The following is a 27241-nucleotide window of genomic DNA, read 5'->3' on the forward strand; positions in this document are numbered from 1 at the left end:
ATCTGAACAATTTTTGTTTTGCCAGTGGAGAGCGAATGGAAACAGTGTGGCAACAACACAATTACACCAGATTATATCCAATTAAACCTCCAGCAGCAGCCACGGTACCGTGTTGTGCCAGGCCCGCTGCCAGGGGCGTAAGCATCACTGTATCAGCGCTGCTTTGCGTGCACTACCGTACTTCGCTTCCACAAGTCATGTGACCACTGACAGCTGACCCAGTATCCTTCCTCTGACTCCAGCAAGCCATTCTGCAGCCTGTTTACGTTAACTAGCAGAACAAGGGTCGTTCACCGTCGTGTCCGAGCAGCCAAGCCATCGCTGGCGCATCCTTCACTCATCACTAGGGCGCGGATTTTAATTACCTAAAAAACAGTGAAATAAGCGAGCGTTTATGACCTAAAACTTACATAAATATAACCTTAAAAAATAAAATATGACCTAATAGAAGTTTATTTAAAGCATTCTTGTTTGTTTATTTAATTTTTTATTCACCATTAAGTAATACAAAATTCACCTCTCAAAATATTGTAAGTATAGTTCTTCCTTCCTGTAGGGTCTGTGGCTAATTTCCACCTATTTTTTGAATGTCTGAGTGTTTTATTTTCTTAACACAAAGTACAGTGAAAAGATCATCTATCGAAACACTAAAACAATCTTTTTATTTCTACATAGTATTTCAAGCGTTTCGCCGGCCGCGTTGGCCGTGCGGTTCTAGGCGCCTCAGTCCGGAACCGCGGGACTGCTACGGTCGCAGGTTCGAATCCTGCCTCGGGCATGGATGTGTGTGATCTCCTTAGGTTAGTTAGGTTTAAGTAGTTCTAAGTTCTAGGGGACTGATGACCTAAGATGTTAAGTCCCATAGTGCTCAGAGCCATTTGAACCATTTTTAAAGCGTTTCACTTTATTTAATACCGTATGTCAATCTGCAGTATCTGCAAAGTTGCACTGGATCACAAGGTGCATTTTCAGGTTTTCCATTGTCAAAGATCTACGGTTGTCGATGAGGATAGTTTTGTACCTGGAAAAACTCCTCTCCACTTCACAAGACGTCACTGGAACGTATTTGAAGGCAGCCAGGTCACTGGAGTTCAGCTTTGTTTCAGTATCTTCAAATGTTGCGGCATTCCCTGAAAGACTGTCACTAATTTTGCACAGTGTAGAATATCCAGGATTCTGTTGGAGAACACTTTGCAATTTGGTTTTCACTTTGTCAGCCACATGACCACGAGCTCGACCCAACTCACTCTGCACATGTTGCACAATACACAGGGCCTCACATAGCTGAGTGCCAACAGCTTCCAATCGTTAGATGGCTTTTGATATCACTGAAAAATTGGCGTTGGTGTATACCAAGTTTCGAGACAATGTGTCTGAAAAAACTTCTTTCATAATTTTGATAGCACTTGATTCATCGCTATCAAGCTCACAGAAGATTGTTTATGTTTGGGTGTAGTTGGTGCAGTAATAATCAGCAGCATTAAGCCAAGAACCCCATCGTGTAAGAACAGGTTTAGGTGGGAGGGGCGTTGAAGGTGCTTGTTCCTTGAATTCTGCACCCGTAGCGGAGTCTTCACATAGATTTTCTTGCCACAGGAAATTAATATGTCCACGTCAGCGTAATTTGATCGCACCTCTTCGGCAACTCTGTGCAACGGGTATGTGCAAGGCAAGTGGCGTACACCATACTGGGGTAAAGAATCTGAAGCCCTTTGGCTGCTTTAGCCATATATGAAGCACCATCTGTTACAAGAAGCAGAACGTTGTCTCTTTTCACACCATCCGGCCACAGTAGCTTCAGAGAGTTGTCAAACAGAATAGCAATCGTCGAATTGTTCACTCTATCGAGAGCTTCACACGTTAGTAGGAACATATCTCGAGGGCCATCAACGCTTGTAAAAATGCTAACTTTAATGTGGGACATCGTGGAACATTCCTGCTTCAGCACCTACGACTAACTGCTCCAACGCCGATTAAAAAGCAAGATAATCGAGGGTCTCGTGATCACGGTTAAAACTTAATCGCGATTAAGTTGTCTCTGTGCTGCACCAAAGTTAAACGCTGATTGCCAAAATGCGGTTAGCTAATCGGGAGTTTGACCGCGGTTAACTCCGCGTGTTACAAAGTAAAGCGCCCATATACATGCAAAGATAATGATATTCGCTGTCTGCCTGAGGCAAGGGTGTTGTAACCGCCTGTGTGGTACTTGCGCGCGCTTTTCATATTGTTGGCGTAATGTGAGCGTTGTTACTGCACTATGGATAACAAGAAAAGGACGCCGAATTTTTCCAAATTCGAAGTAGACATACTTTTGGAGTTCGTTGCCTCAAATTCAAGTATATTAGATTGTAAAAAAACGGATGGTTGCACAGTTATGGGAAAACTGGATGCATGGGAAAATATAGCAACACAATTTAATTCAACTCCAGGTGAGATAAAATTTTATTTGAATCATAAATCAATAAATATCTGTTACTAATGTAAAACACTATTTTTCATGGTGGTAAGATTAATATTGAATAACAATTCAAGATACACACAACAAAAATTATATCAGCTACTACATATCCATTTCAGGTGTAACAAAAAGAAGGCCTGAAAGGCTCAAAACATGTTACGAGAATTTGAAGAGGATGTTGCGGAAGGATTTGGCTGAAGAGAAGATTCAAGTCTATAAAACAGAAGGAGGGAAGGCAATACCAGTACCTAAAAAGAGTCCACACGAGGCAAAACTACTGGAAATAATTGGCTCATCATTGAAGCTCCAGGAAAATACCTTTGATTTGGATGCACAGTACAGTGTAATAATGGATCTAAATGTAGGTGTGGTTGATGATGCAGCAGTTGGCGATGCCAGCAGTACCACGAACAATAATGGATCTGTAATTGTTGCTGAAGCTGGTGAAAGCCTTATCCCAGCACAGGTTGTTATGGAGAATGTTCAGCAACCCTTTTCCACACCTTCAAGTGCAGGAGCACAAGAAACATGTAATCGGAGAAGGATGCCACCGAGACGTAAACCAACTTCCTCCTCTGCACCGGACAGTGTAATGCAGAAGAGGGTGGAAGTAATCCAGCAGCAGCTGCAAATGATGAAGAGAGAACATATGAAAGAAATGAGAATAAAAAAAATCTCAAAATTTTGGCACTAAAAGAAAAATTAAAATATTGGTTCAAATGGCTCTAAGCACTATAGAACTTTTTACATCTGAGGTCATCAGTCCCCTAGACTTAGAACTACTTAAACCTATCTAACCTAAGGACATCACACACATCCATGCCTAAGGCAGGATTCGAACCTGCGACCGTAGCGGTCGCGCGGTTCCGTACTGAAGCGCCTATAACCGCTCGGCCACAGCGGCCGGCTAAAATATTGGAAGCGGAAGAATTCTACCGAATGTAATGTAAATGTTTAAAAAAGATTTTTATTATTTGTGCACTATAATAATTTCAAATAAATATAATTACATATTTTACATGTATTAAGTAACAGTTTACTTCAGTGAAAATGTTCATCAATTATAGTGCGACGAACTGCTCGTCCTGGTAATGTGTCATCACGATACATTTGTTGACCGGGAGGCACTGGCTCATTATCGCCGATATCGGGGCCTCTCTCGCTACGTAATAGCCTCAGCAGCACGTAATTTCCGTATCTTCTGGTGGCTCTTCCTTGCTTGTGCTCCTTGCAATATTATGCAAGACAGCTGTACTCACTATAATTGCCATTGTCTTTTGTGGATTACACCTCATTCCCTCCACAAACCATATTGTCTCTTCACAGTGTTCCTTGTTGTAATGTGAGACCTTTTATATCGATGCTCTGCCGCACTCTGTGGATTTGAAAGAGGTGTCAATAAGTAAGGTCTGCATGCGTAGTCACTATCTTCTAGTAAGTGACCGACTGGTATTTCACCACTTTCAAACTGTGCCCTTCGAGCGCAATTACGAAATATTGTACTACCGTGCACAGAGCCAGGCCACCGAGGCACAATGTCCCGTATTATTAAATTGTGGTCGCTGATTGTTTGACAATTAAAGGAGAAATATGATTTCCTATTGCGGAAAAGTTCTGCATTCTGTCCCCCAGGTGACTGAATCCTTATGTGAGCGCAATCCACTGTACCAATGACTCCAGGAAATACATCTAGATCTACATCTACATTTATACTCCGCAAGCCACCCAACGGTGTGTGGCGGAGGGCACTTTACGTGCCACTGTCATTACCTCCCTTTCCTGTTCCAGTCGCGTATGGTTCGCGGGAAGAACGACTGTCTGAAAGCCTCCGTGCGCGCTCTAATCTCTCTAATTTTACATTCGTGATCTCATCGGGAGGTATAAGTAGGGGGAAGCAATATATTCGATACCTCATCCAGAAACGCACCCTCTCGAAACCTGCCGAGCAAGCTACACCGCGATGCAGAGCGCCTCTCTTGCAGAGTCTGCCACTTGAGTTTATTAAACATCTCCGTAACGCTATCACGGTTACCAAATAACCCTGTGACGAAACGCGCCGCTCTTCTTTGGATCTTCTCTATCTCCTCCGTCAACCCGATCTGGTAGGGATCCCACACTGATGAGCAATACTCAAGTATAGGTCAAACGAGTGTTTTGTAAGCCACCTCCTTTGTTGATGGACTACATTTTCTAAGCACTCTCCCAATGAATCTCAACCTGGTACCCGCCTTACCAACAATTAATTTTATATGATCATTACACTTCAAATCGTTCCGCACGCATACTCCCAGATATTTTACAGAAGTAACTGCTACCAGTATTTGTTCCGCTATCATATAATCATACAGTAAAGGATCCTTCTTTCTATGTATTCGCAATACATTACATTTGTCTATGTTAAGGGACAGTTGCCACTCCCTGCACCAAGTGCCTATCCGCTGCAGATCTTCCTGCATTTCGCCACAATTTTCTAATGCTGCAACTTCTCTGTATACTACAGCATCATCAGCTAAAAGCCGCATGGAACTTCCGACACTATCTACTAGGTCATTTATATATATTGTGAAAAGCAATGCTCCCATAACACTCCCCTGTGGCACGCCAGAGGTTACTTTAACGTCTGTAGACGACTCTCCATTGATAACAACATGCTGTGTTCTGTTTGCTAAAAACTCTTCAATCCAGCCACACAGCTGGTCTGATATTCCGTAGGCTCTTACTTTGTTTATCAGGTGACAGTGTGTTGAAACCATCCATCACAGAGCGTACTTCCGCTCGAGAAGGAAACTTTATGTATTGACAAGACATTGTTGCTATGATCCCCGACACTTCACTTATAATGCTCTGTGTCATTGTAAAATGTACATTAGCACTGTCACTAATTACTACATTAAATGCTCCAGTTGTGTATGCCCTTGTTGTCATCAGGACTCTGTTCATGGGCGAGACCGGATTATTTCGGTAAGTTGGAAATACTAACATATTTTGGATTTGATCCAATAACCACCACACTGTTTCTTTTGAAAGACGAAACCTCTCTTCAAATTTACGGTCACCGTAATCTTCGAAAGGATTTCCCCTTTCCACAAGTACACAAACACGGTTGCGACGATTTATACGTTGAAGATATAGCATTTCTTCGTCTCCTATACCATCTAAAAAGTCAAAACACGCTGCCATGTTACATGCTTACAATAAGTTAATCATGATCAATTCAAGATAATCGACCCTTCGAGCTCGGTTAACTTTAATCGCGATCAAATCCCTCGATAAACTTTGATCGAGGTTGGTGCAGCCGAGTATCGAGTTAATCAGGGTTAAATGCTGACTTGACCGCGGTTAACTTTTAATCGGCGTTGCTGCAGTCGGCCCCTATAGTTTCATGAAGGTCTGAAAGGCGGTGGCGCTATAAGTAGCCTTCAAAATGGCGTCAGTAACGGAGGTGCGTTCCAAGCAGAGAGCTGTCATTGAGTTTCTTTTGGCGAAAAACCAGAGTATCGCAGATCTTCACAGGTGTTTGCAGAATGTCTACAGAGACTTGGCCGTGAACAAAAGCACGGAGAGTCATTGGGTGAGGTGTCTGTCATCATCTCAGTAAGGTCGTGCAAACCTGTCCAATCTCCCCCATGCCGACCGGTCGCATACAGCTGTGACTCCTGCGGACACTGTCAATCGAAGTGATCGACGAATCACAGTCAAACAACTCGCTGCACAATTGGACGTCTCTGTTGGTAGCGCCGACGCATTCATCCATCAGTTGAGATACTCAAAGGTGTGTGCCCACTTGTTGCTCGCCGACTAAAAGAAGCCATAAAGAGCAGCAAAAGACCATAATGTCTTCTGGGACTCTGAGCAGGTTATTCTGTTGATATCCTCCCTCACTGTGTAACGATCAACTCTGAAGTACATTGTGCTAACCTAACGAAACTGAAGGAAAGACTTCATCGCGTTCGTCGCCACAAGAAGGCAAACGAACTTCTCCTCTTCCGTGACAACATAAGGCCTCACACGTCCGTGCACCCGAGTGGAGCTCACAAAACTTCATTGGACTGTTCTTCCTCATCCACCATAGAGCCCGGATCTCGCACCTTCCGACTACCATCTGTTTGGCCCAAGAAAGGATGCACTCCGCGGGTAGCAGTGCTTGGATGATGGGGAGGTTACAGAGGCAGCGAAACGTTGGCTCCGACGTCGGTCTCTAGACTGATTCAGGCCCTCCCAGAACGGTGGTATAAGTCTGTCGCAGTCATTGGAGATTATGTTGACAAATAGGGTTTCGTACCAAAAAAAAAAATAAAATAAAATAAAAAATAAAAAAAATAAAAAAATAAAAAAAATTGGAGAATAATATGGTGTACGGGAATCCTGCATGGAACTAAACTGCTTTCAGAGAAAATAGTGTTGCATTACTTATTGAATGCCCCTCGTACAATCATGAGCAAGATGAGCAAAATCGGTGACTTAATAGGGTGTATTCTTACTCGGTAAACGGTCTTTCACTGTCACCTGACGGACGCACAGTAAATTAAATTACGCGCTCGGGCGAAATCGCCAAATGAAGAGCGATACGATGTGGGTCAGCTGAACGACGGGAAAACGGCTGCGCGAGAAAGGCTGGGATGACGCAACAGCGGCAGCTGAACTGTGAACGGCGTCCGCCCAGCATAGCGAGCGGGCGGGACAGCTGTAAAAGCCGGCCAGCCTCAGCGAGGTGGCAGTTGCGGTGGACGCGCTGAGCCGAGAGCGCATGCGCCGAGTGCGGGATGCCGGCCGCTTCCCCTCGGGTCCGCGGCAAAGCCGACGCATGGTAAGAGTAGCCGCCGATTCACAGTGGACGATCACGTCACGTCATGCTGTTTTCAGAGTGTATTCACCCTAGACGTCACGTTACGTCACGTCACTTCGCTTAGCGCAGTACCGAACGGTGAAAGTGAGGTTATGAGGTACCTTCCGTGATGCAAAAAGTCGAAGTATAGTGTCGCAATTGGGGAACTAAGGACGATACTTTTATTAATGACCAAAGCAAACTACATAACGAATGTTATTGATCAGTTTTGTATGGTATACTGTGGAGAAGTGAAACAACATCTCAAAACATCGACATTTATTTGCCAGCGAAAATAGCTACATACAAAGAATAATATCACATTTACAAGGAAATAGATACAGCATGTTTACCTTATCCGTTACTTTTTTCCCCTGTGTAGCATATGTCATAACTAAGTGTATTTTTCTCCTTCAGTAGAGCTGACTTTCATAGTTAATTAAAAGTTATTTAATGAAAATTGCTTCATCAATTCATGCTCTTATTTACACAGAGTGCACGCGTCAGCCATTTGAAATGCATTGTGAAATGTTTTGACGTGAAGTGACGTGACGTGACGTGACGTGACACGACGGCAAGTGTGAACTGGCGTTAGGCCTACATCTCGCACCTTATACGAGGACGGCGACTCCAGACAGGGCCCAAGTGACGCCATCGGCAGTTTGGAACGCCAGTCCGACAGGGACACAGGAAGCGCCTATGTGTGAAATTTGAAGTGCACAATAACAAATGCAAGAACGTTCCACTAGATATAGGTCCACTGCAAATGTGTGGTTTAGAGCAGCCACGGACTTCAGTAGCAAACATTGTCTACATCTATGTCTACTACATCTACATCTACTTCTAAATATATACTTCACAAATCACCTTACGGTGTGTGGCGGAGGGTACTTTGTGTTCCAGTTACGGGAAGAACAATTGCTGGTAAGTCACACTGTGGGCTCGAATCTCTCGAAGTTTACCTTCATAGCCTTTTCGGGAGAAGGAGGAAGAATTATATTAGTTGAACCTTCCAGAAATATACGCTCTCAGGACTTGAACAGTACACCAAACCATGGTGCAGAATGCCTCTCTTGCAGCATATGTCACTGGAGTTGCCTCAGCATGAAGCTTTCATGCTTAGTACATGAACCTGTAACGAAACGTGCTGCTATTCTAAGGATCATCTCTACTTCCCCTATCAGTCCTATCTGATAGGGCCATCAGTCTGACGAGCAATATTCAAGTATTGGTCAAACAAGTATTTTGCAAGCTACTTCCTTTATTCAGTGAAATGTTCTGAGGATTCTTCCAATGAATCTCAGTCTGGCATCTACCTTACCCACAATTAATTTTATGTGAACGTTCCATTTCAAATCGCTCCATAGCCATACTCCACGTATTTTACGGAAGCAACTGCTTCCAGTAATTGTTCTACAATTGTATAATCAAACAAAAAGGCTCTTTCTGTCTATGTATTCATAACACATTGTTACATTTGATTATGTTGAGGGGCGTGTCGATCCTCTGCACGTCTTCCTGCATTTCGCTACAATTTTCTAGCATTGTGAGTGCACTATACACAACTGCATCATTCGAGAAAAGCCTCTCGTGACTTTCCATATTATCTAATAGATCTTTCTCTCTCTCTCTCTCTCTCTCCCTCCCTTCTTAGCTGATAGCCATCACTGGATGTGGATAAACGAAGATCAGACAGACCTCGTGTACTAACGGAGAGTGACTGTCGAGCGCTGCAGATGACTGGTAAAAAATCGCACGCAGTCTGCTGAACGAATCAGTCGTGAGTTCCAAAGCGGTACCAGCAGTCCAGCTAGCTCAATGACTGTGCGTAGGGAGTTAAAAAGAATGGGGTACAATAATCGAGCATCTTCTTTTAGGCCGACACATTTCTGTAGTCAGTATTTTAGGCGACACCTGAGATGGTCTAAAGAGCAGCGCAACTGGATGGTGGATGACTGGAAACGAATGATTCGGAGTGACGACTCACGCCTTACACTGTGGCAGTCCGATGGAACGGTTTGGCTTTGACGAATGCGTGGAGGACATGACCTGACTTCATATTTCGTGCAACAATGATGCTTGGAGGAGGCGGTGTTACGGTATGGGGCATGTATTGCGCTTTGGGTGTGGTCCCTTTATTGCGCTTAAGAAAACGTTAAATGCAGAAGGGTATGAACATATTTTACAGCATTGTGACTGCATGCAGTACAGAAACAGTTAGAAGACTGGAAAGTAGCACAGGACACACCAATATTCAAGCAAGGAAATAAGAGTAATCCATTGAATTACAGACCCATATCACTGACCTCAATTTGCAGTAGGATTTTAGAGCATATACTGTACTCTAACATTATGAATCACCTTGAAGAAAATGACTTACTGATACATAAGAAAATATCATTCTTCCCATGAAGTAATGAGTGCTGTCGACAAGGGATCTCAGATCGATTCCATATTCCTAGATTTCCAGAAGACTTTTGATACCGTTCCTCACAAGCGACTATTAATCATATTGAGTGCGTATGGAGTATCGTCTCAGTTGTGCGACTGGATTCGTGATTTCCTCTCAGAGAGGTCACAGTTCGTAGTGATAGACGGTAAATCATCGAGTAGAACAGGAGTGATATCTGGCGTTCCGCAAGGTTGTGCATTAGGCCCTCTGATGTTCCTGATTTACATAAATGATCTAGGTGATAATCTGAGCAGCCCCCTTAGATTGTTTGCAGATGACGCTGTAATTTATCATCTAGTAAAATCATCAGACGATAAGTTCCAATTACGAAATGATCTAGAGAGAATTACTGTATGGTACGAAAAGTGGCAATTGGCACTAAACAAAGAAAAGTGCTAGGTCATTCACACAGGTACTAAAAGAAATCCGATAAATTTTGGGTATACGATAAATCGCACAAATCTAAGGGCTGTCAATTCGACTAAATACCTAGCAATTACAATTACGAGCAACTTAAATTGGAAAGACCACATAGATAATATTCTGGGGAAGGCGAAACAAAGACTGCGCTTTGTTGGCAGGACACTTAGAAGATGCGACAAACCCACTAAACAGCCAGCCTACATTACACTCGTCCGTCCCCTGCTGGAATATTGCTGCGCGCTGTGGGATCCTTACTAGGTAGGACTGACGGAGGACATCGAAAAAGTGCAAAGAAGGACTGCTTGTTTCGTGTTATCGCGCAATAGGGGTGACAGTGTCACTGATATGATACGCGAGTTGGGGTGACAGTCACTGAAACAAAGGCCGTTTTCTTTGCGGCGAGATCTATTTACGAAATTTCAATCACCAACTTTCTCTCCCGAATGCGAAAATATTTTTTTGACACCCACCTACGTAAGGAGAAATGATCATAATAGTAAAATAAGAGAAATCAGAGCTCGAACGTGAAGATTTAGGTGTTCCTTTTCCCCACGCGCCATTCGAGAGTGGAATGGTAGAGAAGTAGTATGAAAATGGTTCGATGAACCCTCTGCCAGGCACTTAAGTGTGAATTGCAGAGTAACCATGTAGATGTAGATGTTGTTTGTGTCAGCATGACTATGCGCCCTGTCATAAAGCAACATCCGTGGGACGATGGTTTGTGGACAACAGCATTACTGCCCAGATTCCTGACCTGAACAGCTTTGGGATGACCTAGAACGTCGACTTCTCTTCAGGCCCCCGCATCCAGTATTTCTACCTTTTGTGTTTTCGGGTCAAAAATCATTCAGACACCTCCTTAATGTGTCCCCAGTAGAATTCAAGCCGTCATAAAGATGAAGAGTGGACGTACCCCGTCATAATGTCTATTAACAGGCGGCTGGATACTTCTCATCAAGTAGAGTATCCGTCACCATGCGTCGCAACTTTGGACTTCAAGAGTCAGCTACCAACTAACTTAAATCAGACTATAGATGGGACTAGGTCGTGATCTTCATTAAGATTTTAAAAAGATTATTTCAGCCCTACCACATTTCTAATGTTAAACTCGTAAAATCTGATCAGATTAAAACTGGCCTGTTGTAACGTTTCTCAATAAAAAAACGATATTTTATATTATTATTGGTTAGATAGACATGAATGAAATGTTAATAGTTTCATCTCTGCTAGTAATCATGTCTTTTGAGAAAACATTGTATAATTGGTAAGTACTGTGTGAGAAACCTACACGAATGTCTTGTTTTGCTGGAGTCAATGCTATTGAAGTGATAAAACATGACACAGAGAAGACTCTCCTTTTCTAATTAAGCTGAACTCTGCCTTCCAGCATCGCCATTACTTCAGGCCAGTGAGTGCGTTGGTAGACGACATTGTTTCGAGGCCAGTGAACGATCTGAATATTACGCGGTCCGCGTAATAACATTACCCGGATTTTAAAAGAAAAAGATCGGTGAAAATGATCTCAGGGGCGTATGAATTATAATTTAATGGATTAAACAGCGAATGAACAATAACCGTGTTCGGCCGTGACCACCAAACAATGTGCCAGCAACTTCTCTTCGATGCAACCTGAAATTGGACTAAAAAAATGCATAATAAAATCACATATAACATGACTAGCAACGAAAGGGATTTTAAAATGAAATATGGCTACTTAACATCAGATTAGCATAATTATTCAACAAAAGCGTATAAGTGACACTTACGCAGCTTATCTCGGTAGTGGAGGACAAAAGAGAGAGTGCGAACAAGTCGCGTTCCGCTTCTTTGCGAGGTATAACGTTAGACAAACGAATGTACCTACTACATTTTGTTTCACAGAGTTTACTTTAACATTTTAACTCATAGATACTTCTTTACAAAATCATCCATGAACAATTAAAATACATCATCTCATAAGTACATAATTTCTTTCAGTTACTATACAAATTTATTTATATATGTGAAAATATTTATAATATTTTCAGGCGTTAGTTAAAATTGGGGCTATGTTTTTATGCATTTATAAAATAACATTTCACAGTTCCGGATGAACAGGAGTCCATCTTCGGACACACGTCACAAGAATCGGAGACCTCATCGAATAAAAGTTACAAATGGATTTATAAATTTGAAAAAAGTCAGCCAAAGTTGACTTGGACTACTTCCGTTGGCACTCCACTTCTCTGACATCATCTCCGTCTTGACGATACGGTATTTCGTAGTGTGTTGGTCAATAGCAAATATTTTTTCTACTTGTTAGCGCTATTTCCAGCAACATGACTTCCCGTGCCGCCAATGAGTACACCACACACCTGACTCACAATCAGACAAGTGACTTGTACTTATTCTTGGGATGGCGTGTATCTGAAGATTGAAGCTTGCTCTACCGAAACGCGTCGGTTGTATAGTGATGAGATTGCGGGTGATTAACATTGTAGACGTAAAACTTCCTGGCAGATTAAAACTGTGTGCCCGACCGAGACTCGAACTCGGGACCTTTGCCTATCGCGGGCAAGTGCTCTACCAACTGAGCTACCGAAGCACGACTGACGCTCGGTACTCACAGCTTTACTTCTGCCAGTACCTCGTCTCCTACCTTCCAAACTTTACAGAAGCTCTCCTGCGAACCATGCAGAACTAGCACTCCTGAAAGAAAGGATATTGCGGAGACATGGCTTAGCCACAGCCTGGGGGATGTTTCCAGAATGAGATTTTCACTCTGCAGCGGAGTATGCGCTGATATGAAACTTCCTGGCAGATTAAAACTGTGTGCCCGACCGAGACTCGAACTCGGGACCTTTGCCTTACGCGGGCAAGTGCTCTACCAACTGAGCTACCGAAGCACGACTGACGCTCGGTACTCACAGCTTTACTTCTGCCAGTACCTCGTCTCCTACCTTCCAAACTTTACAGAAGCTCTCCTGCTCTCCTAGGCAAAGGTCCCGAGTTCGAGTCTCGGTCGGGCACACAGTTTTAATCTGCCAGGAAGTTTCATATCAGCGCACACTCCGCTGCAGAGTGAAAATCTCATTCTGGAAACATCCCCCAGGCTGTGGCTAAGCCATGTCTCCGCAATATCCTTTCTTTCAGGAGTGCTAGTTCTGCATGTTCGCAGGAGAGCTTCTGTAAAGTTTGGAAGGTAGGAGACGAGGTACTGGCAGAAGTAAAGCTGTGAGTACCGAGCGTCAGTCGTGCTTCGGTAGCTCAGTTGGTAGAGCACTTGCCCGCGAAAGGCAAAGGTCCCGAGTTCGAGTCTCGGTCGGGCACACAGTTTTAATCTGCCAGGAAGTTTCATATCAGCGCACACTCCGCTGCAGAGTGAAAATCTCATTCTGGAAACATCCCCCAGGCTGTGGCTAAGCCATGTCTCCGCAATATCCTTTCTTTCAGGAGTGCTAGTTCTGCATGGTTCGCAGGAGAGCTTCTGTAAAGTTTGGAAGGTAGGAGACGAGGTACTGGCAGAAGTAAAGCTGTGAGTACCGAGCGTCAGTCGTGCTTCGGTAGCTCAGTTGGTAGAGCACTTGCCCGCGAAAGGCAAAGGTCCCGAGTTCGAGTCTCGGTCGGGCACACAGTTTTAATCTGCCAGGAAGTTTCATATCAGCGCACACTCCGCTGCAGAGTGAAAATCTCATTCATTGTAGACGTAGTTTAAGCTCTCTTCACAGCCCCGCTTTGAGTCGCACAGAAAGACTTTGAGGTGAACTGTAGAGTTAGTTATGAGCCACTGAAGTTCACACGAAAACCAGACGAGTGCTCGCGATGCTACATGAATAAAATAGGAAACAAATTCGTCCTTCGACGAACAATAATTTCTGGGATGTCTCATCCGAAAATTAAACTACGGCATAAAAGAGTAATAGGACTAAATACAATTAACTACACGAATAACATCTTTGGAACAAACAACCAGAATCTTTTGACCACATAGGTCATCTCTGCGCACGAGGCTAGGGAAAAAAGGACAGTCGTCCTGTCCTGTACAAGAACACACTATTCTTATTCTATGTTTGTGTGAATTGCAAAACTCTAGATAAGCAGATACGGCAGTGTGACGTCTTGGTGTTCGGCACTGATAAGCATAGCGATGTGAGGAGTTCATTATCATCTGCTGTCAGTATCGGCTCGCCACGCCTGCAACATACGGCAGGCGGAATTATCTGGAAGAAACGTATCTGCCAGGTACGCACGTGATTGTGACTTAGGGTAGGCTCTACCTAACTCTAGAGTGATTCGGTATTTTAAATACCAACTTCAGACGAATAATGGAAGGTAACATTTTACCTTCCTGACTATTTTACGACTGAAAAGTGTGCAGCCCTCCCATAACACAGACACAAATATTGTATCCTTAACGTGTAACATCTTGCTCTGTCAGTATATTGCAGTATATGACATTTTTAATGGAAGTTGTACTTTTTTAGAAGTATTATCTAGCTCGCGGAGATAGAAGTGCAGATATATTTGTTAAAGTTCGAAGCGAAAATTGCGAGCAAGAATAACTCTGAATCGTGTAAAACGTGAAATCGAAGTCCAAAGTCAAAGCAAATTTCGTTCCTATTGGACTTCGTTTTCCACTCATCACAATTCGTAATTTGCGGAAGGTTCATGTCGTCTGTTAACTAGGCCATTGATATTTGCTCCTCTTACATTTTTCTTTAATTTTTCGCAGGCAGACTTACTGTTGAACGTGGATGTACTATAATTATATATATATATATATATATATATATATATATATATATATATATATATATTTATATATATATATATAATTAATTATAAATCTGCTTAATTATATATTTCAGGAAAATCACGCGTCTACTTAACGAGTACCGTGATTACGCTATTAAGGCTACCGTGCGTTTCAGTTTAACAAAATGCAACAAACAACGTTCTCATTTTCTATCCTCCAAAGACTTTTTAAAACTTATATTAAAATGAAGCAAATATTGTTGCATCTATTTTCCATTTTCTTTTCGAACAATTCCTCTTAATGAAGCGCCCGGGTTCCCGGGTTCGATTCCCCGCGGGGTCAGGGATTTTCTCTGCCTCGTGATGACTGGGTGTTGTGTGATGTCCTTAGGTTAGTTAGGTTTAAGTAGTTCTAAGTTCTAGGGGACTGATGACCTCAGATGTTAAGTCCCATAGTGCTCAGAGTCTCTTAATGAAACTTCCTGGCAGATTAAAACTGTGTGCCGGACCGAGACTCGAACTCGGGACCTTTGCCTTTCGCGGGCAAGTGCTCTACCATCTGAGCTACCCAAGCACGACTCACGCCCTCTCCTCACAGCTTTACTTCTCGGTCCGGCACAGAGTGAAAATCTCATTCTGGAATTCCTCTTAATGTCGGTGGACAAAAATAAATTACTACTTTTTCTGTCTACTACTTCTGGTTTTCATTGTTTTGAATATAAATTTCACTTTTATTAGCAATTTATATTTAGCTATAACCCTGTATAACTCCATTACAGTTAACATTAAATTCGAATATGCCGTCTTATCCACGATTATATGAAAAGATGCCAGTTGCTTTTTCAATTAGATTTAACCTTATGCAGTGATGCTATCGATCTTCTGATTCCGTTTAATTTTGTGCTTTAGTACTACTGACAATATGGGATGCATCTTTTGCCATATCTAATGGACTTTGTGAAGCTACCTTGCTTCTTATCAAGTGCGGCGAATGCCTCTCTATTGGTGTCTCTGAGTGCAATGTCGTCTGAAGTCGGGACGATAGTATAATGAAATTCGGCTCAATGATGTATCTACAATACACAACGGAATCTGACTAAACGACTTCAGTACGACTGATTAGGCAAAGAATTTCGTAAATAATTTATAAAACATTTCTGAAGCTGGAGATCTATTCTCGTTAACAACAGCAAATGGAAAGGAGTGGGGGAATGCACATAGGGGAAAAGTCTATCGAACTATACTCCATGAGAAAGGACATTTCTTAACACGAGATATTCTCTTCTCGAATTTTAGCATTCATCAAACAAAGCAAACCACCTTAATATTACGATTCATTAACAAAAACAGGATCGTGTCATCAAAGGGATGGGATACAGTAGTTCGCGTGAACGCCATCTGTTTCTGGATGTCGTGAATTGTCAAGGGCTTCCTTCGAAGACTTGAATGCAACTCCTTGCATTCAGGTCTTCGAAGGAAGCACTTGACAATTCACGACATCGAGAAACAGATGGCCCCAGTATGCTAATATCAAACATTTCTGAGAGGTGCGTATGGAGCCTGAAGATGGCATATTGAATTGCCGAAACTGATTACGAAAATAAATTAAAATAGCTTCTCAATTTGCAGGGGTGTTTGGCGAATTTCTTTGTTAAATACTCAAGCATCGGTCGTACAAGTGTTTTGTAAGCCATTTCTTTCGTAGATGCATTACATTTCCTTAAGATTCTCCCAACTAATCTCTGCCTAGTATTCAAAAAGTAAGCTACGCATTGTTATGCCAGGCTTCACTACACTTCAAAGAGCCACAGATTTATGACGTTATTTTGGAACGCAGTCGCCAAGTCTCTGTAAACGGTCGGAACGTCCTGCCAGTCGTTCAGTTCCCCTACAACAGAAATCCTCTCCGTCATGGAGGCATTGGAGAACCGCTGTGTGAACGTCTTTTTTTTTCCCCCAGATTTTCTTTCGCCTTGCCGAAAGATGGAAATCACACGGTGCAAGATCTGCAATGTATGGTGGGATGCTTTCAAAACTAGCATCTAAAACGATGGAGCAAAGCTTGTGCTGTGTGCTCTGTGTGGGTTATTCCATTGCTGAGCTGGAGAACAATGTCTTTGCTTAACTTTCCACGTCACTTATTTATGGCGTTGTGCTGCGATGTAAGTTTTGCGCAGTACGAGTCGGCGTTAATGGACGTGCCCTTTGTCGTAAACTCTGTGTATACGAGTCCTTCGCGGTCGAAGGAAATGGTGGCCATGGCCTTCCCTGTTGACCGTGCAACTTCGCATTTCTTCCGCAAAGGCAAGGAGGAGGGGTGTGTCCATTCCAAAGACTCTCTCTTTCTTGTAGATGTGATATGATGACCCATGTCTCATCGCTCTTAACGAAGCGGCTTAGGAAATTATTACCATCTACTCAGTATCTCTAAGGGAAGTCCAGAGACACGCCAGAAACCTTGCTCCGAATCAGTTCCTCGACGCCTAGTCATTGTCGTCTGTAGTTATGTCGAAAGCGTTCCTTCCCGAAGGGAGGCGGTGCTCTTGCACTATACAGCGACAATCACTACAGTTCGCAATATAGTTGATTATTTGCTTTAGTAGAAGGAAACTACATTATAATTAACATTATCTAGCATTACAATAGTTTACAAAATTCCGTCAGTTCGTGGCTTCTGTAGTCTTCCCGCCTTCTTACTTTTCTCTTGATATCAGTAGCAATGTGTCTGCCTTTCATAAATCAAGAGCGTACATAATTAATAGTTTGATAAATCTACAGCGGAAGACCAGTCAGTTTAACGAACATCAGATTAGTAATGATAGAAATATGGAATGAAATTCTTGTAGGTGTGATAGTGAGAGTCATTTGCGAAAATCTAGACTCAAATTCGCTAGCACATATGTGAACATATTTCACTGCATTGGGAAGAAGAATGAGGGATGCTCGCATTTTCTTCTCCGTCAAATAGTCTCGAAGACCTCGAAGTTTTCCTCCCACTGGAAGGCCAAAACGACGACTTAAGGTTTTTATACTTGTTCCACTATATTTTATTATAGGATTTTCAGGCCAGGTCAATGAGTCGAACATTTCCGCACATTCAGAGATAGCAATATCCTCTGTCTATAGAAAGTGGTTCTCCTTCCATTATTTTAGCCGATCATGAAATCTGCTGGGCTCAAGAACCCATTATAAAATCCCAAGGATTCCAAACATTACAGCAGTACGTTACAAATAACTTCAGCAGTATCATTATGTAGCTCTACTACATCAATGAAAATCTTTGTGAGCTCTCTCAAGGCAGGGTGTTTGGTTATTCAAGATGATAATTGGCTAATTGTTGTGTTCTCATAAAAACTAATGATATTTTTGATCTTGTCAAATTGTTTCAAAAATTGTTTTTCATTTCTTTGCTGTTTCATTAATAATGTTAGTATACGCATTTCCAGAATGTGAAATGTTGCCCATGTCTATTTCGTTAAGTTCTGGCAGATCAACTGCTTCTTTTGCGCGTCTTTTAAAAGGAGCGTGAAATATATTTGCTTCATCTCCAGCTCGTTTTAAAACGCCATTGTGCAAGTATTTTCCAAAGTCTTCTCGTTAGCACAAAATAATATTTGGGTTGTAGCTTGGTGAGCGCAACTTCCTTTATGTTTAAATATTTTTTCCCACTAACAGACTATTGGAAACTTTGCAATTTGTGATAAGTTCCTATGGGACCAAATTGCTAAGGTCATCGGTCCCAAGGCTTACACACTACTTAATCTAACTTAAACTAACTTACATTAACGACAACACACACACTCATGCCCCAGGGAGGACTCGAACCTCCGACAAGGGGAGCCGCGCGAACCGCGGCAAGGCGCCTTAGACTAACGGACTCTCTCCTCTTTTATTGAGTCACCTTTAGATGAAACAGATAAGGCAGCCCAAGTTAGTACAATATTCATGCCTCGTTTATTTCTTTCTATACCCAGATCTCCTACTTCTTTGCAAATAAGTTATTTTCTCTTTTTGTAACGATTAACCAAACATTTTCCTCACAAAAAGCGATTTCTTGATCCAAAGTCCAACATTCTCGACGATCATTTGATATCCATCGTAAACATGTTCGCTTAATGTATTTTCACACTTGTTTCAGTGTTCAGGTTTACATTTTCACTTTTATCATCCACCGATAACGTCGAAATTCACGTCTTTTCACCCGCACAAGAGTTATTGGCAAGTTAAGCTTTTTAGAGGTATGAGAATAAGTATGGTAGTTTGTTATCTTGCTGCGCGTTTTACCTTAACCTGCACAATCACGCATACAACCAACAAGAAGGGAGAAGTAAGTGAATAAACCGAGTATGCCGTATCATGTGTATCGGCTCACTCACAGAACAGGAAAGTAGACTCACTGACTGGCTGCCAGAGATTCAGTTGTCGAGAACGGTTGCCTGCTGCTTGGAAACGTTCGAAACAGTTTAACGTATCTCTTGTCTCACCATAGACCGCACTGGCATCTTTCATATTGCGATTACCAAAATGAAAAAAATTAAATACATCCGATTTACGTCCGTGAAATAGACTCTTAGCGAACTTCTAAGTTCCCCAACATCGGAATAAAGTTACTCTGCGGACAGAGAAGTTTAGGAGTACGCGGCCCCCAGAGTTCTTCCAGAAAAAGAGCAATGGTTGGCACCACTTCAGTACGGCTGTACGTGACATTGCATTTGGTCCATTCACTGCCAGAATTTCACGGTAAATGAGTGCGTAATATAGAAATTTTGCCCAAAAGAATCGCACCGTTCTGGATACTTCACCTATGGTGTACATTCCAGTTGCCGCGCCATTTCGCTCGAACACTGTGATGCTCCTGTTGCCCATACTACAGCTGAACTGTGTCTGCAGGAAATCCCGAACACGCACTCTCTTCTGAAAATGTACCATTGTTGTTGCGCAGTTGTCTTAGCGTGGGATGGCAAGTGTAACTTTCTTCAGTCACTACGTGTTTTGCGATAGTTTCCAGTGGTTTGTCGCTACTATAGTGAACTGGAAACGAGCGTTTGGCGTCATTAGCCGGGAGGCCCCTGGCGGGGCAGGTCCGGCCGCCTTGGTGCAGGTCTTATTACATTCGACGCCACATTGGGAGACCTGCGTGCCGGATGGGGATTAAATGATGATGAAGACAGTGCAACACCTAGTCCCTGAGTGGAGAAAATCCCCGACCCAGCCGGGAATCGAACCCGGGCACGTAGGGCGGCAATCCCTCACGCTGACCACTTTTTTTTTTTTTAATCTCATTTTGTTCGCATTTGTTCGTTGCATCTGCTCGGGGCGGACGTCGTAAGACATCCGTTTAAGTTCGTCGATGATCGATTAACTCAGTTTTTTTTTATTGTTACAGAGAGCACGTAGCCCTCTGACCACTCAGCTATCGGGGCGGACGCTACTATAGTAATCGAACAGTAGTGGCTTCCCTCGCCTGTTTGTGCACAATGCGTTACGTTTATATAGGTTCAGGATCAACTGACAGCCCGCGCATCGAAGCCGACCCTTAGCAGGTCTTCTTACATTTCGGTACAGTGTACTGGCGTTGCTACCTTCCTACAGACTATAGCGTTTTCTGCGAACAGCCTGATGGATCTTCCGGAGTAATCTATCGGTCACTTTTATTTATTATAGTCTTGTATTATATTAATCTTTTTTTTATTTTTTTGAAAGTTGATGAAATAATTTGTATCGTAAATCTGTGAAAGATGTGTTAATTCAAATACTCGGTATACTCGACACAAGGTTGGTTCTCTTTCGAGACGTATTTTGATAAAATGTCCCGTTATGTGTACTAAATGAACAATGGAAAGCTGTGCCCTCAGTTTCATCAGTGAAGAGCAGCAGGAACAGCGGGACCCAGATACAAACCGATAAACACTACATCTTCTATTCCCCGAGAGTTTCTGACGTTTCAGTTACCGGGTTTGATCTCTACGTTCTTGGTGGGTAGTTTTACCATCTCCTCTCTGGATTGTCTTCTTTTCTGAAAGTTTTCGTTCCCTGTGTTTATCTAGTGGCTAAGCAGCCAGTAATTGTGGCCACATCTTGATTGCTCGGTGACGGATTTTCCACATCCAGGACCCACAGTCTGGCGCTTCTAGAAGCTCACGTCTTATCGTAGACGAGTGGTTTCCAATCAGGGGTAAAATGAAATTCTATAAGAGGTAAAAACAAAAGTCTTCGCCTGCGTTTCTGTCACGAAATGAAATTTGAAACTTCCCCTTTGAATGTAAAGAAAGACTGAGCTGATAAACTTCTACATTATTTGATACTGTAACAGCTGAATAAAACTGAACGTACTCAGACAGTTTTCTCTTTACTTATTCTGATCATTTCTAAACTGACACACAATATTTTAGCGCAACGCAATCTGACTTTTAATAATCCCTACAAAAGAATAGCCCTGACTAACAATAACCTATACCCTTCATGAATCACTTACCTCACCAAAACCTTCGTTACTCGAACTACTGCAATACAGCTAACGCCAATACTGCCAGCTAAATAAAAGATTCTATCTACTGAAGGCACTAACTAGTGATAGGCATATAGTTAGCAAATGAAAGATTCTGATAGAGAACAATCAATGTATTTACCTTAATAATGTTTAAAAGTCATAATATATATATATAAATTAGTGACATCCATTTTGACAAATTTCCTTTTTCTGACGGACACACGTCCAGATCGTCCGCTCATATTAACATCTCAAAACTCTGGTATCTCTCTCCCCACATCCACCACTGCTGGCGGCTCACCTCCAACTGCCCAACGCTACGCGCTGTTCACATCCGAGAAACGTTGCGTATAATTCATCACCTCCGCAAAATCGTCAATGTATTGTTTATCAGAATCCCAAAGAGCAACGAGAATTCCGAAGAGAGGGTATCGTTGTCGTATTATTGATCAGAATCTCAGGGTCTAGTTTAGCAGGGGATACAACCCGTCGGCTTTGACCAATGACGTCAGAATTGGCCAGAGAGCATGTATTACAAAGATGAAAAGCTGAGAAGAATGTTCGGAAACAAAGGAAGGAAAGGGAGAAAAACTGTACTTCACATATATAAGGGCCAGTAGTATTTTCACGTTAACGATATCGCGTGTTTGTATCTTAGTATTTCTCCGCAAAATACAATGGAAAGAAATGAATGAAACATATTACTAGCAAAGAATACATCACGTTACATGTATGTCAGTTCTATCTCGAAACTCTTTCGAACTGTATTGCTTAAGTGCAGTACGGGATACAAGTTCAGCGTACGTCGATTTCTTCGTTTTCACTAGCAGCACTGTCCTGTTCTTCACTTGAACGATGTATCCTCCGCTTCAGTAAACCCTAAGTGGAACACGAGATACAAATTGTAGATGTGTTGTTTATTTCGTCTCCGCTATTACTAACAGTCTTTTGTTACGTACATATCAGTACTACTGACGACAGAAGGACCTACGTATGTAATATATGTATACCAGACTTCCGTTGACCTCTACATATGTAGGTACACTGGTAACGAAAAGCTAGAAATAGACGTACGTTACATTTGCAACCTGTACCTCAATTGAACTACACGAATACAAGAACACGACACATGTACAATTTGTATCCCGTATTTCACTATGGGGTACAGTTTTCTTGTTGCCTTGGACGCTAATAGTATCCCATTCGTTACTTGAGCCATACAGCTATACGCAACATTTGTATCTTGCTCGTCAATTGACACAAATAGTGTCAGTGTAAAGGCGGAGTGAAGGACGGGATGCAAATTTTAGTTGTGTCGTCAGTGTAAAGGCGAAGTGAAGGACGGGATACAAATTTTAGTTGTGTCGTGGGTTTTGCCTGTAATATAGCAAGTACACATTCGAAAATGTCGCACTGATACTAATGCTGGGAAACGAAAGAAGATCGACAGCTGAGAAATTTCTATTACGTACTTCACAACACGAAAATACACATATTGGTGGAATAAAACAGTGAAATGTGTCAAAATAGTGAAGTACACTGAAAGAAGCAAATGGAAAAGTGAACTTACCACACGGTAATATCGAAGAATAACCGAAGCTCGCCTAGACAGACAGTAACGAAAATTACATACCCACAAACAGACAAATCCATTCCTATAATGAAAATAAGACACTAAACATTGTTCTACAATAACAAACTAATACTCCAAATTACCTCAATATCATTACGAATAATTATTTTAATGTACAATGATAGCGCTTATCTGGAGCACAGAACTGTTTTATTTATTATCTATGCCTCGAAGTGAAGACATTACTATCTATGACTAATGTATGACGTCATTGGTGAAAGCCGACGGGTTGTATCCCCTGCTTCACTAGACCTGAATCCCATTGTGCAATGAGTTATCCGTGAAAAATAGTCGTTCAGTATAAGACTAATTATATGTTGTAAGTCTTAAGCTTGCATTGGCGTGCATTTACAATACGTCATTGCCCCCAAGGAGATTAAACAGTTGTAGTTTGAAAGGGATGAGGTAACTGATTAAAATGATGCTCGCTTTCTTAGCTGAATGTAACTGGTTTTATATTCAACTATGACGTGTTAGTTAAAAATAGATTTAGGTCCCTTAAATGGTTTAACTTTATACTTACTTATGGGTTTCAGTACACAGAGCGAAATATCTATTTCCCTATTTGAACAGACCCGTCGACAGTCTTCCTGATTGGTTTCTACACCACTGAAATGGCTGTTAACTCTGACAACTGCTGCTTAACGACCAAAAAGCATAATAAAATAAAGTAACTGCAAGAAAATTAGTTAAAAGTACGTATGAAGTAACGTTCGAATAGGCACAATTATCCATTTCTGTGGGTTTATTTTCTGCTTTCAGTACAAATATGAAATCCCTAAGCTTGTGAGTCGTAATTATTTAAAGCAAAGCTAGGTTCTACGACCAAATTTAGATTTGCAAGTAATTGTAAGCGACGGTACAAAACCCCCATTCCAAAAGAAATTCCCAGTACCAAAATTACCGTTGTTGAAATTACGGGATGGTTCCAAAATTAGCAAATACGCTACGGGTGCATATTATTTTTTAACAGTGTGGGTACACGAAACATTACCTTAAATAAATCAGCCCTGCAGAGCGTTTAGGTAAGGAGTGAACGGAAATTATAAGTCTTCCTTTACGCGAAATGGAGTACATTGTAACAGACGATGCAGGCTCTCGCCTAACGAAACAATATACACTCCTGGAAATTGAAATAAGAACACCGTGAATTCATTGTCCCAGGGAGGGGAAACTTGATTGACACATTCCTGGGGTCAGATACATCACATGATCACACTGACAGAACCACAGGCACATAGACACAGGCAACAGAGCATGCACAATGTCGGCACTAGTACAGTGTATATCCACCTTTCGCAGCAATGCAGGCTGCTATTCTCCCATGGAGACGATCGTAGAGATGCTGGATGTAGTCCTGTGGAACGGCTTGCCATGCCATTTCCACCTGGCGCCTCAGTTGGACCAGCGTTCGTGCTGGACGTGCAGACGGCGTGAGACGACGCTTCATCCAGTCCCAAACATGCTCAATGGGGGACAGATCCGGAGATCTTGCTGGCCAGGGTAGTTGACTTACACCTTCTAGAGCACGTTGGGTGGCACGGGATACATGAGGACGTGCATTGTCCTGTTGGAACAGCAAGTTCCCTTGTCGGTCTAGGAATGGTAGAACGATGGGTTCGATGACGGTTTGGATGTACCGTGCACTATTCAGTGTCCCCTCGACGATCACCAGTGGTGTACGGCCAGTGTAGGAGATCGCTCCCCACATCATAATGCCGGGTGTTGGCCCTGTGTGCCTCGGTCGTATGCAGTCCTGATTGTGGCGCTCACCTGCACGGCGCCAAACACGCATACGACCATCATTGGCACCAAGGCAGAAGCGACTCTCATCGCTGAAGACGACACGTCTCCATTCGTCCCTCCATTCACGCCTGTCGCGACACCACTGGAGGCGGGCTGCACGATGTTGGGGCGTGAGCGGAAGACGGCCTAACGGTGTGCGGGACCGTAGCCCAGCTTCATGGAGACGGTTGCGAATGGTCCTCGCCGATACCCCAGGAGCAACAGTGTCCCTAATTTGCTGGGAAGTGGCGGTGCGGTCCCCTACGGCACTGCGTAGGATCCTACAGTCTTGGCGTGCATCCGTGCGTCGCTGCGGTCCGGTCCCAGGTCGACGGGCACGTGCACCTTCCGCCGACCACTGGCGACAACATCGATGTACTGTGGAGACCTCACGCCCCACGTGTTGAGCAATTCGGCGGTACGTCCACCCGGCCTCCCGCATGCCCACTATACGCCCTCGCTCAAAGTCCGTCAACTGCACATACGGTTCACGTCCACGCTGTCGCGGCATGCTACCAGTGTTAAAGACTGCGATGGAGCTCCGTATGCCACGGCAAACTGACGGCGGCGGTGCACAAATGCTGCGCAGCTAGCGCCATTCGACGGCCAACACCGCGGTTCCTGGTGTGTCCGCTGTGCCGTGCGTGTGATCATTGCTTGTACAGCCCTCTCGCAGTGTTCGGAGCACGTATGGTGGGTCTGACACACCGGTGTCAATGTGTTTTTTTTTTCCATTTCCAGGAGTGTATGTCAGATACATTATATTAAATTCCTTTTTTTCACTGACAACGATTATACGCAAATATACATTGTAATTTCAGAGGAGGTTAATTTCCTCTAGTGGCAGCTCTTGGCTGCAGATGATTGAACATGGAATCTGATAGGTGTCTCTTGCAGTGCCTACTAACTCTGCAGCGCTGCCTGGCGCTTGGCTCGTGATGAATAGGGATTCAGTACCGGAAAAAGAAAGAACAAAGTAGAAATATCTCGTTCTGTCCGCTAAATACCCATTGTATTACACTGCAGCCATAATGAAGGAATAAAACTGCTTATATGAATTCTTTATGAATGTGTCAGGAAGTCGTTTCTGAAAGTATTTGTATGGAGTGTAGCCATATATGGAAGTGAAATGTGGACGATAAATAGTTTGGACAAGAAGAGAATAGAAGCTTTCGAAATGTGGTGCTTCAAAAGAATGCTGAAGATGAGATGGGTAGATCACATAACTAATGAGGAGGTATTGAATAGAATTGGGGAGGAGTTTGTGGCACCACTTGACTAGAAGAAGGGTTCTGAGGCGTCAGGGGATCACCAATTTAGTATTGGAGGGCAGTGTGGAGGGTAAAAATCGTATAGGTACTGAGAGATGAAGAAGCTTGCACAGGATAGAGTAGCATGGAGAGCTGCATCAAACCAGTCTCAGGACTGAAGACCACAACAACAACAACACCATGCATTTGTATGAATGTATTCACCAGCATTCAAACCACAATGTAACGACATTGTAATGAGCAGCTATAAATGGATAAAACAAAAGAAGCGAAATGGAAAAAGGAAGACTTTAACATTGTTCCCAAATACATTAAAATGTGCGCATTTTCCTGACATGGAAGCGGTTTGTTGCGACGTCAGGTTCGAGGGTTTTTCGGCCGCCAGTTCTCAGATTTCCCGCCACTGGGCGAGATTCGCCTCAGCTGATTGCAGCCCAGCGGGCTGTCCTTGGCGACCCCTTATCGCCTGACTGCCTCAAGTGGTCGGTCGCCGCGCCGTGCGCTGTGTGTTCCATCGTCAGAGTCGCGATCCGCGCAGACAGCCACCGTCCAGAGGCCAGCTGGTACAGCCAGCCTACCGTACACTTTGGTGCGAGGTAAGGAGCACGACGCTAAGGAAGCAGCTTCCGTCTGAGACACGTTTTCCAAACTGAACACTGAAAGCATGCGTTAAGCTTTTATGTTAAGGCGTTGTTGCTATGGTCATCGGTCGGAAGACTGGTCTGATGCAACTCTCCATGCTACTCTATCATGCGCAAGTATCTTTATCTCCGAGTAACCACTGAAACCCACATAATTCTGAATCTGCTTACAGTATTCATCTTTTGGTCTCCCTCTACCATTTTTACTCCCCACACTTCCCTCCCAATACTAAATTGGTGATTCCTTGATGCCTCAGAATGTGTCCTGTCACTCGATCCAGTCTTCTGGTCAGGTTGTTCAAAATGGTTCAAATGGCTCTGAGCACTATGGGACTTAACTTCTGAGAGTCATCAGTCCCCTAGAACTTCGAACTACTTAAACCTAACTAACCTAAGGACATCACACACATCCATGCCCGAGGCAGGATTCGAACCTGCGACCGTAGCAGTCACGCGGTTCCAGACTGTAGCGCCTAGAACCGCTCGGCCACTCCGGCCGGCAGTCTGGTTGTGCCACAAATTTCTTTCT

At 43.1% G+C, this 27241-nt stretch overlaps 1 protein-coding gene and 1 non-coding gene across 4 annotated transcripts in view; one reads left to right on the plus strand and one right to left on the minus strand.

Moving 5' to 3' along the window:
- The first annotated feature begins 7184 nt into the window (after window positions 1-7184).
- LOC126195101 (phospholipase A1 member A-like) overlaps window positions 7185-27241 on the plus strand; it is a 156752-nt gene continuing 136695 nt past the window's right edge. Inside the window, exons 1-2 of one of the 3 annotated variants that reach the window (XM_049933567.1) lie at window positions 14336-14379; window positions 26433-26667. The gene's annotated coding sequence lies outside the window, so the exon portion shown is untranslated. Of the gene's footprint in view, window positions 7266-14292; window positions 14380-26432; window positions 26668-27241 lie in introns of those variants that run through there. The other 2 variants (XM_049933570.1, XM_049933568.1) reach the window with 2 other exon arrangements.
- On the minus strand, window positions 12970-13044 carry Trnat-cgu (transfer RNA threonine (anticodon CGU)). The gene has a single exon. It is a non-coding gene; the product is annotated as a tRNA-Thr (tRNA).

Source organism: Schistocerca nitens, chromosome 7 (assembly GCF_023898315.1).
Source record: "Schistocerca nitens isolate TAMUIC-IGC-003100 chromosome 7, iqSchNite1.1, whole genome shotgun sequence".
NCBI lineage: Eukaryota > Metazoa > Arthropoda > Insecta > Orthoptera > Acrididae > Schistocerca > Schistocerca nitens.